General features: G+C 35.0%; 1 protein-coding gene and 1 long non-coding RNA gene across 2 annotated transcripts in view; one reads left to right on the forward strand and one right to left on the reverse strand.

Annotated features, from left to right (window-relative positions):
- LOC308643996 overlaps positions 1–1,988 on the forward strand; it is a 117,857-nt gene extending 115,869 nt beyond the window's left edge. Inside the window, exon 3 of the long non-coding RNA XR_014020880.1 lies at positions 1,571–1,988. This is a non-coding gene — a long non-coding RNA (uncharacterized lncRNA). The remainder of the gene's footprint in view (positions 1–1,570) is intronic.
- Positions 1–12,114, reverse strand: part of ZNF277 (zinc finger protein 277) — a 136,632-nt gene that overhangs the window by 37,046 nt on the left and 87,472 nt on the right. The gene's annotated exons all lie outside the window — the stretch shown is intronic.

Genomic DNA, 12,114 nt, shown 5'->3' on the forward strand with positions numbered 1-12,114 from the left:
GTCCCTGTTAGTCAAGAGAAAAAATAGCCAATTCTAAGATTCCTTCCCAACCTAGCCCAAGGGAAGGAGCATAGCAGAATCTGTTAGGAATTCTCGGTCCAGGAACTTGGGGCACTCCTCTAACATAGAACACTTCTCTCCAAGTTATGGCAGTGGCCTAAAGGCTCTACAGGAATGCCACGGACTCTTCTATTTCTCCTACTTCTACTTCTAGAGCCATGGATTATCTCCCAGGTATGTGATATTTTTTTTCAGTCTTGTAGAGGATTGTGCCCTTAACCTATGAACTTCTCCTGTTCTAGTAAGTGTTTCTGGCTAATATAAAACAATGTAGGATGGAAATAGGAATAAAGGAAGGAAAAGGAAAAAAAAAAGGGTAGGATGGGCTCATAAACAGAAAAGAATAAATAAAAATATATTTATCTATACATAAACACACAAAAAATTAAACCTAATGGTAGACCCCAAATTTGGTTCTTCTTATTTTTTTTTAAGTAAAGGAAAATACACCAAGTGGAGGGTTTGCATAATAGAGAATTAGGCTGGTCATTGTCCTGTTTTTCTTAGGAAACTTCTAAACCCTTGGACTTTCCCGAGTGATTGGAATGTCTTTGTTATTGATGGGAGGCTTTTTTTCTTTTCTTTCTTTTTTATTTTAATATTTTTAGTTGTAGATGAACATAATACCTTTATTTTATTCATTTATTTTTTTATGGTTATGAGGATCGAACTCAGTGCCTCACATGTGCTAGGCAAGATGTCTATAACCTTATCTTATTTTCTCTATTTCAAATGCAGGGAGAGGCTTTCTGCAAAGTTGATTTATTTGGCTAAACTCCAGAACTGCCAAAGAAGAAACATTTACCTCTGGCTCCTTCCCTGAGCTCCTATCACAGAAGAAAGACTGAAGTCTTTCCACATATGGACAATTTTTTTTCAGAGAGAGAGAGAAAGAGAGAGAGAGAGAGAGAGAGAGAGAGAGAGAGAGAGAGAGAGAGAGAGAGAGAGAGAGAGAGAATTTTTTAATATTTAGTTTTTGGCGGACATAACATCTTTTTTTTTTTTTTTTGTATGTGGCGCTGAGGATCGAACCCGGGCCGCACGCATGACAGGCAAGCACACTACCGCTTGAGCCACATCCACAGCCCATCCATATATGGACAAATTTTTATCACATACCAATGTCCTCTGTTTTGGCTTCAGAGAATCATTTACAATCCATTGGATATTCTGCAGTACCAATGGACTTTGTCTCAGGCCACTGTGTGTTCTTCTATCTCATTTGAGTTCCCCCCAAATCACTTACTACTCTCCTAAAAATTGTCTACATTCCTCATTTTTCCCCTCCTGTAGAAAAAGGGGTATTTTAAATTTCCGAGTCATGTTGGATAAACAGGTTATCAATGTGAGATTCCCCCTTTTTGCATACTAATAAATTTACATGCTTTTTCTTCTACTTAATTGAAAGTCAGTTTATTCCAGTGAACAGTGGAATAAATTCAGAGGGCAGTGGGGAAATTTCCCTTCATCCGTATAGTCCTAATCTTGGCTTCATCTTTTCTTCACTTAGGTACTTTGAAATGCTATATTTCTGAGCCCTCCCATGGATACAGGGTCAGAGACGTCAGAAGATCATCAGCAAGTATTTGGGTTGACTGTCTTGTAAAAACTTCACAATCTTTGATGGGGTTTGGATAGTGCTGTATCAACATACAGCTCCTTGGCCTCTGAGAAAACAGCAGAGGTAGGAAGTTCACCCTCACCCTCCTTTCCTGAAGCAGATCATAAAACCTTCTTTGAGAGGTGTCCTTCCTATTTCTGGAGGAAAGGAACATCCTTATCTCTGAAGACCAAGGGACAGTGAGAAGAATCTGAACAAACAGGCCTTGCTATGTGCCCCCTAGCTTTTTAACACCAGATCATATCCCCTTTGTCTAATACTACTCTACACCTACACATTTCTTCTTCAGATTTAATAATAAAATACACAGGTTTCCTTGTTTATTTGGGTCTCCAGTTCCTTATAAAGGTTCTTGTTTCAAGTGGAACTTTCATTAAATAAATATATATGCTTTTATCTTGGTAATGTGGCTTTTGCTTTAGGGATCTCAGGCATGAATCTACAGAGGGCAAAGCTATAGTTTGGATCTGTAATATTTTTCAAAGGTCCATGTGTTAAAGGCTTGGTTACAGTTTGGCATTATTGGGAGTTGGTAGAAGCTTCAAGAAGTAGAGCCTACTAGGAGGTTTTTAGGTTATTGGTGGTGTGCCCTTGAAGGGGAACTATGGGATCTTAGTCTCTTCTTCCTCTCTTTTGCTTCCTAGCTGTTATGTGAGTGGTTTTGCTTTGCCATGCACTCTAGTCATGATCTGCTACTTTGCTGTAAGCCTAAAAGCAATGGGTCTAACTGATTATATAGTAGAACCTTAGAAACCATAAACAAAGTAAACCTTTCTCTTAAGAAGTTGATTATCTCGGGCTTTGTTATAGTATGAGAAAGTTGACCAACATAGATGAGTAAAGAAATTTCCTCTTCTAATTCCCAAAGGCAAACTGGAATGTGAATGGAAAATAATTTAATTCTTACTCAAAAATGTCTAGAGACTAGCCATATAGCAGACCAAAGAGTTCATTAAAAAATAATTTCTAATCCTCACCCCACCCTCCCAATAGCAACTACTGGCTTTCAAAGTTGTGCTTCACATTTCATGGTCACAATTTTTTAAAAAGTATTAAATTTTAAGTAAGGTGTTACCAGATGCCTTCCTGATTGGGTGGGTGTCAGAATACTTTCCAAAGAATATGAGGCAATGAATGACATACTTTGCTAGCACATACAGTACTCTAAAGTCAAACTTCTGGCAGAATGTAGGAGGTAACTAAATGTAGCAATTTATTGATAAGATTTTCATAGATAAGTCAGTTAAGAAGTCAAGATTAAATAACACCACTACCACCACGTTTTGGAAGTTACCTAAGACAACAAATTGGTAGGGTCAATTGTCTCTTAAGCTAGCCCTCATTTAACAAATGAATGTGTGTGTGTGTGTGTGTGTGTGTGTGTGTGTGTGTGTGTGTCTTTTTGAACTCTACGAAAGGAGGGCAAACATCCACCTTAATCAAAGTAGTGCTTAATCACTAAGATACTAATTAAAATAAAGCAGGGGGAGAAGGCGCCCCATTTCTGGTTAGGAAGAAGAAAATCCCAAGAGAAGAAAGTACAGGATAATGGGGGAAAAAAATCACAACTTATTTTGAGTCCAAAGAACAGAAGTCACAAGGCAACCAGACAAACAATTTCAAAAGGTGGTAAGAGTCTCTGAGGAAAGACAGGGATGTATGAACTATTTCACGTTTGGCAGAGCATGGGAAGAAGAGGGAGAAAAATATCTGAAATTAAAGAACTCTAAAAGGTTGAATTCCTGGAGGTTATAAACACAAGGCTCAATTTTTCTACAGGTTTCCTCCAAGTTTTCAGGTAAAAGACTTGGGGAATAGCAAAGAGATATGAACAAGAACCCTTTAATGGTGAATAGGCACAAAATCCAGCTGGCTTCCTGGGACCATTTCAGTATACAAAGCCAAGCAATTGGTTGCTGGGAGAAGACAAAAAACCTGCACTGATACACATCAGTGGTGTGCTACTACTGGGGGTGGGGGGCAAGAATGCTGAGAGGTATTATATTACTCTTGAGTGCTTTCCCTAGAGGGTATCTAATATGCAATAGTATTCTGTGGTATAAGTACAGGATGTAAAGAGGCTGAAGAAACTGTAGCTTGTTTGTCAAGCATGTACTATGATGTACTTTTCTTAGAATATTCAAAAAAGCTATAAACAAATATTTGGTTTAAAGGATTCAAATATTAAAGAATTAAATATTTAAAATGTCTGACCATGAAGGCCTGTTCTTTTAAAAGTCAAGGTACGTGTGGCCACAAGCTGATGGAATGACAGTTGGAACAAAGGGCAGATGAGACCTATAGCAGCACTTCTTGGTCACTGTGTTCCCCTAATATGTGTAGGGAATAGTAAAAGTCCAAAGTGCATTTACATTTTGTTTACATGCTGGGATTATAAAAGAGTCTCTCAATAAATGGGATAAAAAACATGAGCATTGGGGAATGTCAGAGGAGGAAAAGCCTTGAAGAAGGATCAATTCTGCAACAGTTTAGAGTTTAGGATTTTCTCAAGATTTAGCCGTCAATAAGAGTTCATGATAGAAAACAAAATGGATGTTCAACATAATGGGAATTTAGAAAGTTACAGAAATTTAAAATTTCGTTAATCAGATGCAGAAAAACATCTGTACTATTGATACAAATGAATCACAAAGTACTAGCTTTCTTCTGAAGTGACTGACTTACAATGCCAGAACCCAGGCTGCATGCCAAATGGCAAAGCCTCTCATACATGGAATGCAGATGAGCCTTTGCTCAGACATTCAGAGTTTGCATTCCTTTGAGGAACTTTCCCTGCATGGAGAGTGGCACTTCAGCTACCACTGGTGAAACAGGGGCCAGAGATGTCTGTTTGCAGTCCATTCTCCATTTTTTATCCCCCAGTACACAAAGGAATCAGCGAACTTAAAATAACATTTAGGTGAAAACATTGATTGGGATACCTTAAAACACTATTTATTCAGCAAAAAAATTCCCAAAGGTTGACAAGTTTAGTATCAGGGCATTACAACTTATGACTTCTATTTGGTCGTAATCTTGAATTCAAAATAGATTTAAATCTTTCTCACCTACTGACAAAAATATTTCTAATCAACAGTTGATATAATTTTCAAGTACCTCAACATTGTAGCTAAACTTAATTATTCACAGAATCCATATCTTTCCCCTAAATCATTTCAGTTAACCTTTTGAATCACTCTAAATGTCTTCACCTTCTTTGACCACTTCCAAACCATTTGTTTGCCTGCAGTTATCATTTTAGAGACTCACCTCAGATATCACCTTCTCCAAAATCTCTTCCCTTCCCCTTGAGAAAAGCCATGAGATTCTGGACAACAGCATTCAAGCAGAGCAAAAGGAAGTACAAAGGCAAGAGTTCTGTGTGTCTGAGGAACAGAGACATGGCCAGTGTGGCTGAAGCTCAAGAGGAGAGTAGGTGAGAAAGTAGATCACAGAGTCATATACCATACCAGTTCCTGAGACCTTGGTAGAGAGTCTGGATTTCTATACTAAATAAATTTGAAAGTATTGGAAAATTTTGATTACTAGAGTTATGATTTGAATAACAGAACATTATATAAATTATTGAAACAGTCTTCAAATTGTCTCAAACAGAGGCAGGCTAATAATACCATCTCCTCTTGTTCTTTCTGCCATTTCTTTTTTCTTTTGACAGTAAGATGGTATTTTCATTTTAATCATACTCAGTGTTACCATAAAAGCTTATTTTCCCTATCATACCCTTTATTCTATCTGATGTAACATTCAATGTCTGGAATCAAAATATAAAAAGCTCAGTAAATTTCCACTAGTTTAAGGATTAAGGGACAAGTTTGGTTAACAAAGTAAAATAGAAACAAGAATAAATTTTGTATAGATATTGATATCCAGCTTCAACTACTTTCTTTTTTTCTTTAATATTTATTTTTTAGTTTTAGGTGGACACAATATCTTTGTTTTCTTTTATGTGGTGCTGAGGATTGAACCCAGTGCCTCACGCATGCCAGGCGAGCACGTTACTACTTGAGCCACATCCCGAGCCTGGGCTTCAAAGTGGAACTACCTGCAACTTAAATAATTCAGCCCTCTGACCAGGAATTAAGTAAAAATTTATCATTCCCTTGCAAAAGAATTTGCTTTAAAGTATTAAAAGATGCTAAACAGCACTTTTAATACTTAAAAGGAAAAAACTGATATATTTCCTTGAATTTGATAACCTGAGAACTTGAATTTGTTAGCAACATACTCACAAAATGTTCTTAATAAACAAAATACACAGAGAGACAGGAATAACTGTACCAAAATAAGGATCATCAATGGCATAATACTTTCTTAAAAAAAAACAATTGATAAAATCCCTCTTTTTTCAGCAGTTTATGAGATGATAGAAAGTTAACATTGTCACTGTATCAAGGATCTTAATAAATTAATGAGAAAAGACTGCTCATGAATAAATGACTAAAGACAGTAAAACAAAATATCCAGAGAAAAATTTCTCCCCCCTCCCTTCTTCTTCCTTTGGGGTGCAAGGGAATGAATCTAGGGTCTCACACATGCTGGGCAATTGCTTTATCACTGAGCTATATGCCCACCGGCTACGAAGAGATAACTGGGTGATTATACTCCTCCAAATCCATGAGATCTGATCTGACTAATATCTCACCTTCTTGAAAGACATCAGTACCTCCCACCCTTTCTGCAGTGATAAAGGCAATAACCATCTGCTTCCTACAAAGGATGGAAAGACAGTATTTTCTTCTACTTCGAGTCTTACTGGGGTAGCTTTAAAGAGTAAGGAAGAGACAGAACAGACAGAATATATATAACCAAGACAGAAAAACAATGACACAAATTTAACCATTTATATCATCACAATGAAAAAAGAAGGGTGGAAGTATAGAATGAAAACTGAACTGAATCACATGAAAATCCAGTTTTTAATTTTTATTAAAGATAGAATATAATCTAGCTTAGCAAGAAGAGAAGAAGTTAAAAAAATGAATTGGTGGCTATGAAAGACTGCACAAATATCCATCTTTTCAACTAAAGATGGCATGTCCCAGTGTATTACTACCTGACCGAGAAAGTATTTTCCTGAATAAACTCAGGGTCAGGTATAGTAAGTATTATGGCTCTCTAAAGACAGAGGAAACTCTGAAAACATACTATCTTCAAGTTTTAAAAAAAGATAAAAGAAGCTTAGGTCTAGGGGAATAAGAAAATCCTACCTACTATTGACTAAGAAAAGAAGAAATCAGATTTTATTTAAAAAATACAAAACATTATTTATTTATTTATGTATTTATGTCCTATTTAGCAATTTTTAATTCTAACAAATGTCAGTTTACAAAATGTCACATTTGCTTAGGAAGGAAGACCAAATTTGAAAAAGAATCCTGGTATAATCAGAAAGAGAATGGTGCTTTGGTTTGAAAAATGGGAGTTGCTTTCCTGTCTATAGTATGTAAGTGTGACTGCGTACTTTTCTCTTAATATCTTTAACTTTGTTTCTCCAACTGCCTTATTGATTTCACAGTCAATGTATATACAAAATGTCCTGTAAATTTTAAGTTACTGTTGAGAAAGTGCAAAGTGGTAAATTTTAGGGTTCAGATTAATAATTTTTCAGGTTGTGTTTATATTTGTTTCTCAATGAAAACATCAGTTAATCTTAAGTTTAAAATCACTAAATGGTCATTTAAACTAATGATCTCTGTTGGAGCATTAATGGCAATGTTATATTCAATGGGAAATATGTTTGGGGAACATTTATTCTAGTTGCAGTATTAGAATTTGTATTATGTTAGAAAGTTAGAAATTATATAAAAAGGTATAATTGTAAATTGATATTTTACTTTGAGGTGATCTATACACAATAATTTGATTCTTTACAAAAGTCTATAAAATCAATAAAGAAAAGTGGCATGAGAAAGAAAAATCTTTTCAGTGGGAGACAGGTAATTTCATTTTGTTGTTGCTTTATTGTGGGCAGGGGGAGGTGAGACATATGAAACAGAATTAAAAACTTTCAAAAAAGTTTCACTCCAGAGGATCAAATTGCCATATAGGCTAAATTTTTCATAAAATGTTTATAGTTGTCATGAATGTTGTCTGAAGCTGACATTTACAATAGTGATTTAAATACATTTCTCCTCTTCTATACAGTTACATAGATGTTTTCCCTTTTCCCAATTTAGTTAAGTTATATCTTCCTACTGAAAGCTTATGAATGCCCTGTTTTCTTCTGTAGGCAGGTGGAAAAAGAAGTTATTATTTTTTTAAAATTCTTAGGTGAAAAATGTAACCCAGTGATTAAGGATGTCTGCCTTTGCTATTTTATATCTTTCTTTAAAATCAGAGAGATCTGACTATACATAGAAATCCCAAGCCAATAGTTCAGGATTAAATTTAAGTTAATACTTCATGAGAAAGACTCAGAGAAGATACAAAAGTGAATATGACAGTCCTAATCCTTAAGAAACATTAATTCAGTAAAGAAGGCAGGTTTTTAAACAACTAACTGTAATTGAAAAGCCAAATAAAATTGTGTGGTATTAGAGCTTTGAAAAAGATATTAATTCTGACAGGTGGCATCAGGGAAACATTTCTTTTAAAAATGTGACATTTGACATTGTGCCTTAAGACATGTATCTACCCAGGAAGAGAGAGTGCTGGCATTATTGGTTGATGAGAAAAAGTCCTTAAAGCACTTAATACACAAGAGTAAATGTGAGACAAGTATTATTTTCACTAGAGTACAAAATCCACAAGGGCAGGGACCATTGTTTCTTTCATCCTCTGTTATATCAATAGCATTTAGAACAATGTCTGGTGTAAAATAAATATATGTTGAATTAATAAATGAACTGAACACTGTACAGTTGAAAGAAGGAAGGAAGAGGGCACTGGAAATGCAGCTTGAGCCTGGGAAAGCTTAAGAATATGTGAATGATAAAGAATACTATAAGTTTTTGAAGAAGGAAATAAACTGATCTCCTATTTATTTTTAATGTTACAATCTGCAGGCCATGTCAGCTAATTGAGAAAGTGAGTGAAGAGACAAAGGAGCTGGGGCTGTGGCTCAGTGGTAGTGCACTTGTCTGACATGTGTGAAGCACTGGGTTTGATTCTCAGCAATGCAAATAAAAAAAATAAAGGTCTATCAACAACTTAAAAGGGAGAGAGAGAGAGAGAGAGAGAGAGAGAGAGAGAGAGAGAGAGAGGGAGGAAAATAAAAGGTGCCAGGATTGCAAAGGATATGGATATGGGACTTGGGTGGAACTGATAGGACTTTACATATGACTTATGTGTAGAGGTGAGAAAAAGGAATGAATTAAAGATGATTCTAGAAATTTCCAAACCAAGTGACTAGGAGAATGGTGGTATTACTATGTAAGTAAAGGAGAACAGGTAAACAACAATTTTTTCTACAGGAAAAAAGTAAGTTCAGTGCCTAGGCTTATTAACTATAAGTGCTGGCTAGAAATTCATATTAAAAAGTTGAAAATAAAGAAATTTAGACTTGGGGTTCAGAAGTGAGCCAAGATGAAAGCTCTATGTGGACTTAATCAAGATATATGCTCTGATTGCCTATTCTTCACAAGCACCAGAATTTAAGCCATCAGCATAGCAATGGTTGTTATGAATGGGAGATAAGTCATTGGGAAGCATTTAAATATTTAAGAAAAAAATGGATAAAAGAACCATTGTATGTAATTAAACTAGACAGATGAGGAATAAGACTATTGCACAAATATCAAGGACAAGTTTTTAAGAAGGAAGCTAAGGGAAGAAGGTGTACAAATTATTCAAATCCTCAAAAATTTTTCCTAACTTAGTGGTTCCTTTCAGAATATAGTTAAAAAAACTTTAAGAAAGCATCAAGTGGAAATCAAACTTTTCAAAAAAGAAAACTGGGAACATACACAAATCTTACAAATGCTAAGAAGTTGGTGAGGTCTCAACAAAAGTGGAAAAAGAAATATCATTCTGACCTTAAATCTGCCACTGCAACTTTCAGTGAATCATTTGGACTCTTTCTCTCTAGCCACTCTTACTGAAACAGGGATTTTTTTTTCTTTTTTCTTTTTTTTAAACAAGAGGTTCTGGGAAAAATACCAACATGAATTTAGGAGTATAGTGAAGGCCTTGGAAGGATGTTTAAAGACTAGTTCCTGTTCTCAAAGAGGTTAGAAGGTTATTTTTTAATTAAAAGCAAACCATGCAATAGTACTTAAAGTAAATGCTTTACTTAAGAGTTTCAATTTAGAGAATAAATATTAAAAAATGATTTGTGTACAAGTAATCATTGAGGCAGTTCAGGAGAGTAAATGGCATAGATAAACTCTAGTTTGAAGATTTTCCCTCATAGACTTGAGTTGTTATCCTATTGATGTTGAGCTGAATTTACTCAAATAAAGACCAGATTATATGTACATATAGCAACAATAAAACAATCTGGTTGGTTTAAATGACATATCCCAGAAGCTAAACTAAAATTCTGATTAATAGCAACATAAGGGAAAATAACCAAGCTATGATAAAGCAAGTGGCTTTATAATTCTCTGGGTGTGTGATTCTCCTGGGATAAATTGTTAGAGAATATGGTCCATGGACATAAACATCTTCAGGAGTTCCAGTATCCACTTTCTAATAAAAACAAACAAACAAAAAAGAATTCTAATATATGATTAAAAAAATACCTTTCAGGAATGATATGCCAGTTTGCATTCTTTTTTAAAAATATTTTTTAGTTATACATGGACACAATACCTTTATTTTGTTTATTTATTTTTATGTGGTTCTGAGGATAGAACCCAGGGTCTCACATGTGTGAGGTGAGTGCTCTATTGCTGAGCCACAACCCCAGTCCAGTTTACATTCTTAATAGCAGCTGAAGAAGTGCTTATTTCTTAACATTCTTGCAATCATTTAGTATTATTTTCAAATCTTGTTAACTTGACAGAAGAAAAAAATAAATTGTAATTTCGTAGAATGTTGTCTCATTTGACCATTTAGACTTCTTTTTATTACTGATTTGTAGAGTTCCTTATATACATAAAAGAGAAAGATCCTGTAGTCACTGACAACTCCAAAAGAAGGATTACCCAAACCACCCTCATGCTTCTACACTACATAATATAAAATAGACTGGCTGCAAATTCAGTCCATTTTCCTGCTGCTTGGCAAGTCACTGGCAGGCCACTGTTAGCTCCTTTGCTTTCCCAATCTCCAATTCAGGCCTGAATCCTCTCTTTTCCTGTGCAGACCTGTCAGACCATAAGCACCCAGGACACAGTGAATCTTAGAGTCAAATAGTACAAGGCATGCAAGAAGATGACTAAATAAATACTAGCCTGGCATGGCATGGCCAAAAAAGGGCAGTAACAGACACATTTGTTTTAAAGACAGCTCTCCTTCTTATACACTAAGTGGTCCTGGGCCAGCCAATCTTTGGACACAGTTTTCTCATCAATAGAATGACATTTAATAGCTACTGCAGAGGACTATTATGAAGCAAAGACCTAATGCAAGGCATGGAATATGACTAGCACTAAGTAAATGTTAGCTTCTTTTCATGTCTCCAAGTTGGTATATGCTTTTTCCTAAAATTTGACAGCTTTATATGGATTTTTTACATAGCTACATTTACTATTTTTTCTTCATGTCACTATGATAGGCAATAAGGACACATCAGTGGGTCTTGATTACTACAAAGTCAACTTTCCTGGCACTAAAATAGTTTCTGCAATTTAAACTCAAGATTACCTCTTTAAGTCTGTCTCATACTCCTCCCCATAAATTTTTTTCTAGTTCAGTAAGAGTAGCTTTATTCATTTTTTTTCCCAAATATACCTGGAACATTCAAATCTGTATGCCTTTTCTCACTTTTCTACAATAATCCAACTCTCCAAATTCCAAGACACATTATTATTATTTTTTATTGTAATCTAGTATTTACTGAGTGCTTTCTATGTGCCAGGTATTATTCTAAGTCTATTACATACATTGTTTTCACTTTATCTTCACAAGCTCTATAAGATATTCTCTCTGTTACCAAGAATACATATTTGGCTTTCTTCTCTAACAGATTGTACAGTCTTGCAATATAAACTATGCCTTCTACTTCTTTGTATAATCATCAAGAAGGAATTCAATGAGAATGTATGAATTGATTACATTTTCATTCATATTTTGTTCTTTCAACTGCTATAATGCTCACTTTCATCAAACCTATTATGCTGTCAGATTATAAAGTAAGTAAACAAGATTATCTAAATTTTGTAGACATCTCTAAGGACCCAAGACTGTTTACAGACATAGTAAAGATTCTGCATGCTGAAGAACAGCAACAGTTTAAGTAGTAGAGTGTGAGTTCTTACAAAGAAATCCTTGGAATTACTAAGATCATGAAATGAGCTTAAGTGAGAAAA

Source organism: Spermophilus citellus, assembly GCF_964194105.1.
Source record: "Spermophilus citellus genome assembly, chromosome: 3".
Taxonomy (NCBI): Eukaryota; Metazoa; Chordata; class Mammalia; order Rodentia; family Sciuridae; genus Spermophilus; species Spermophilus citellus.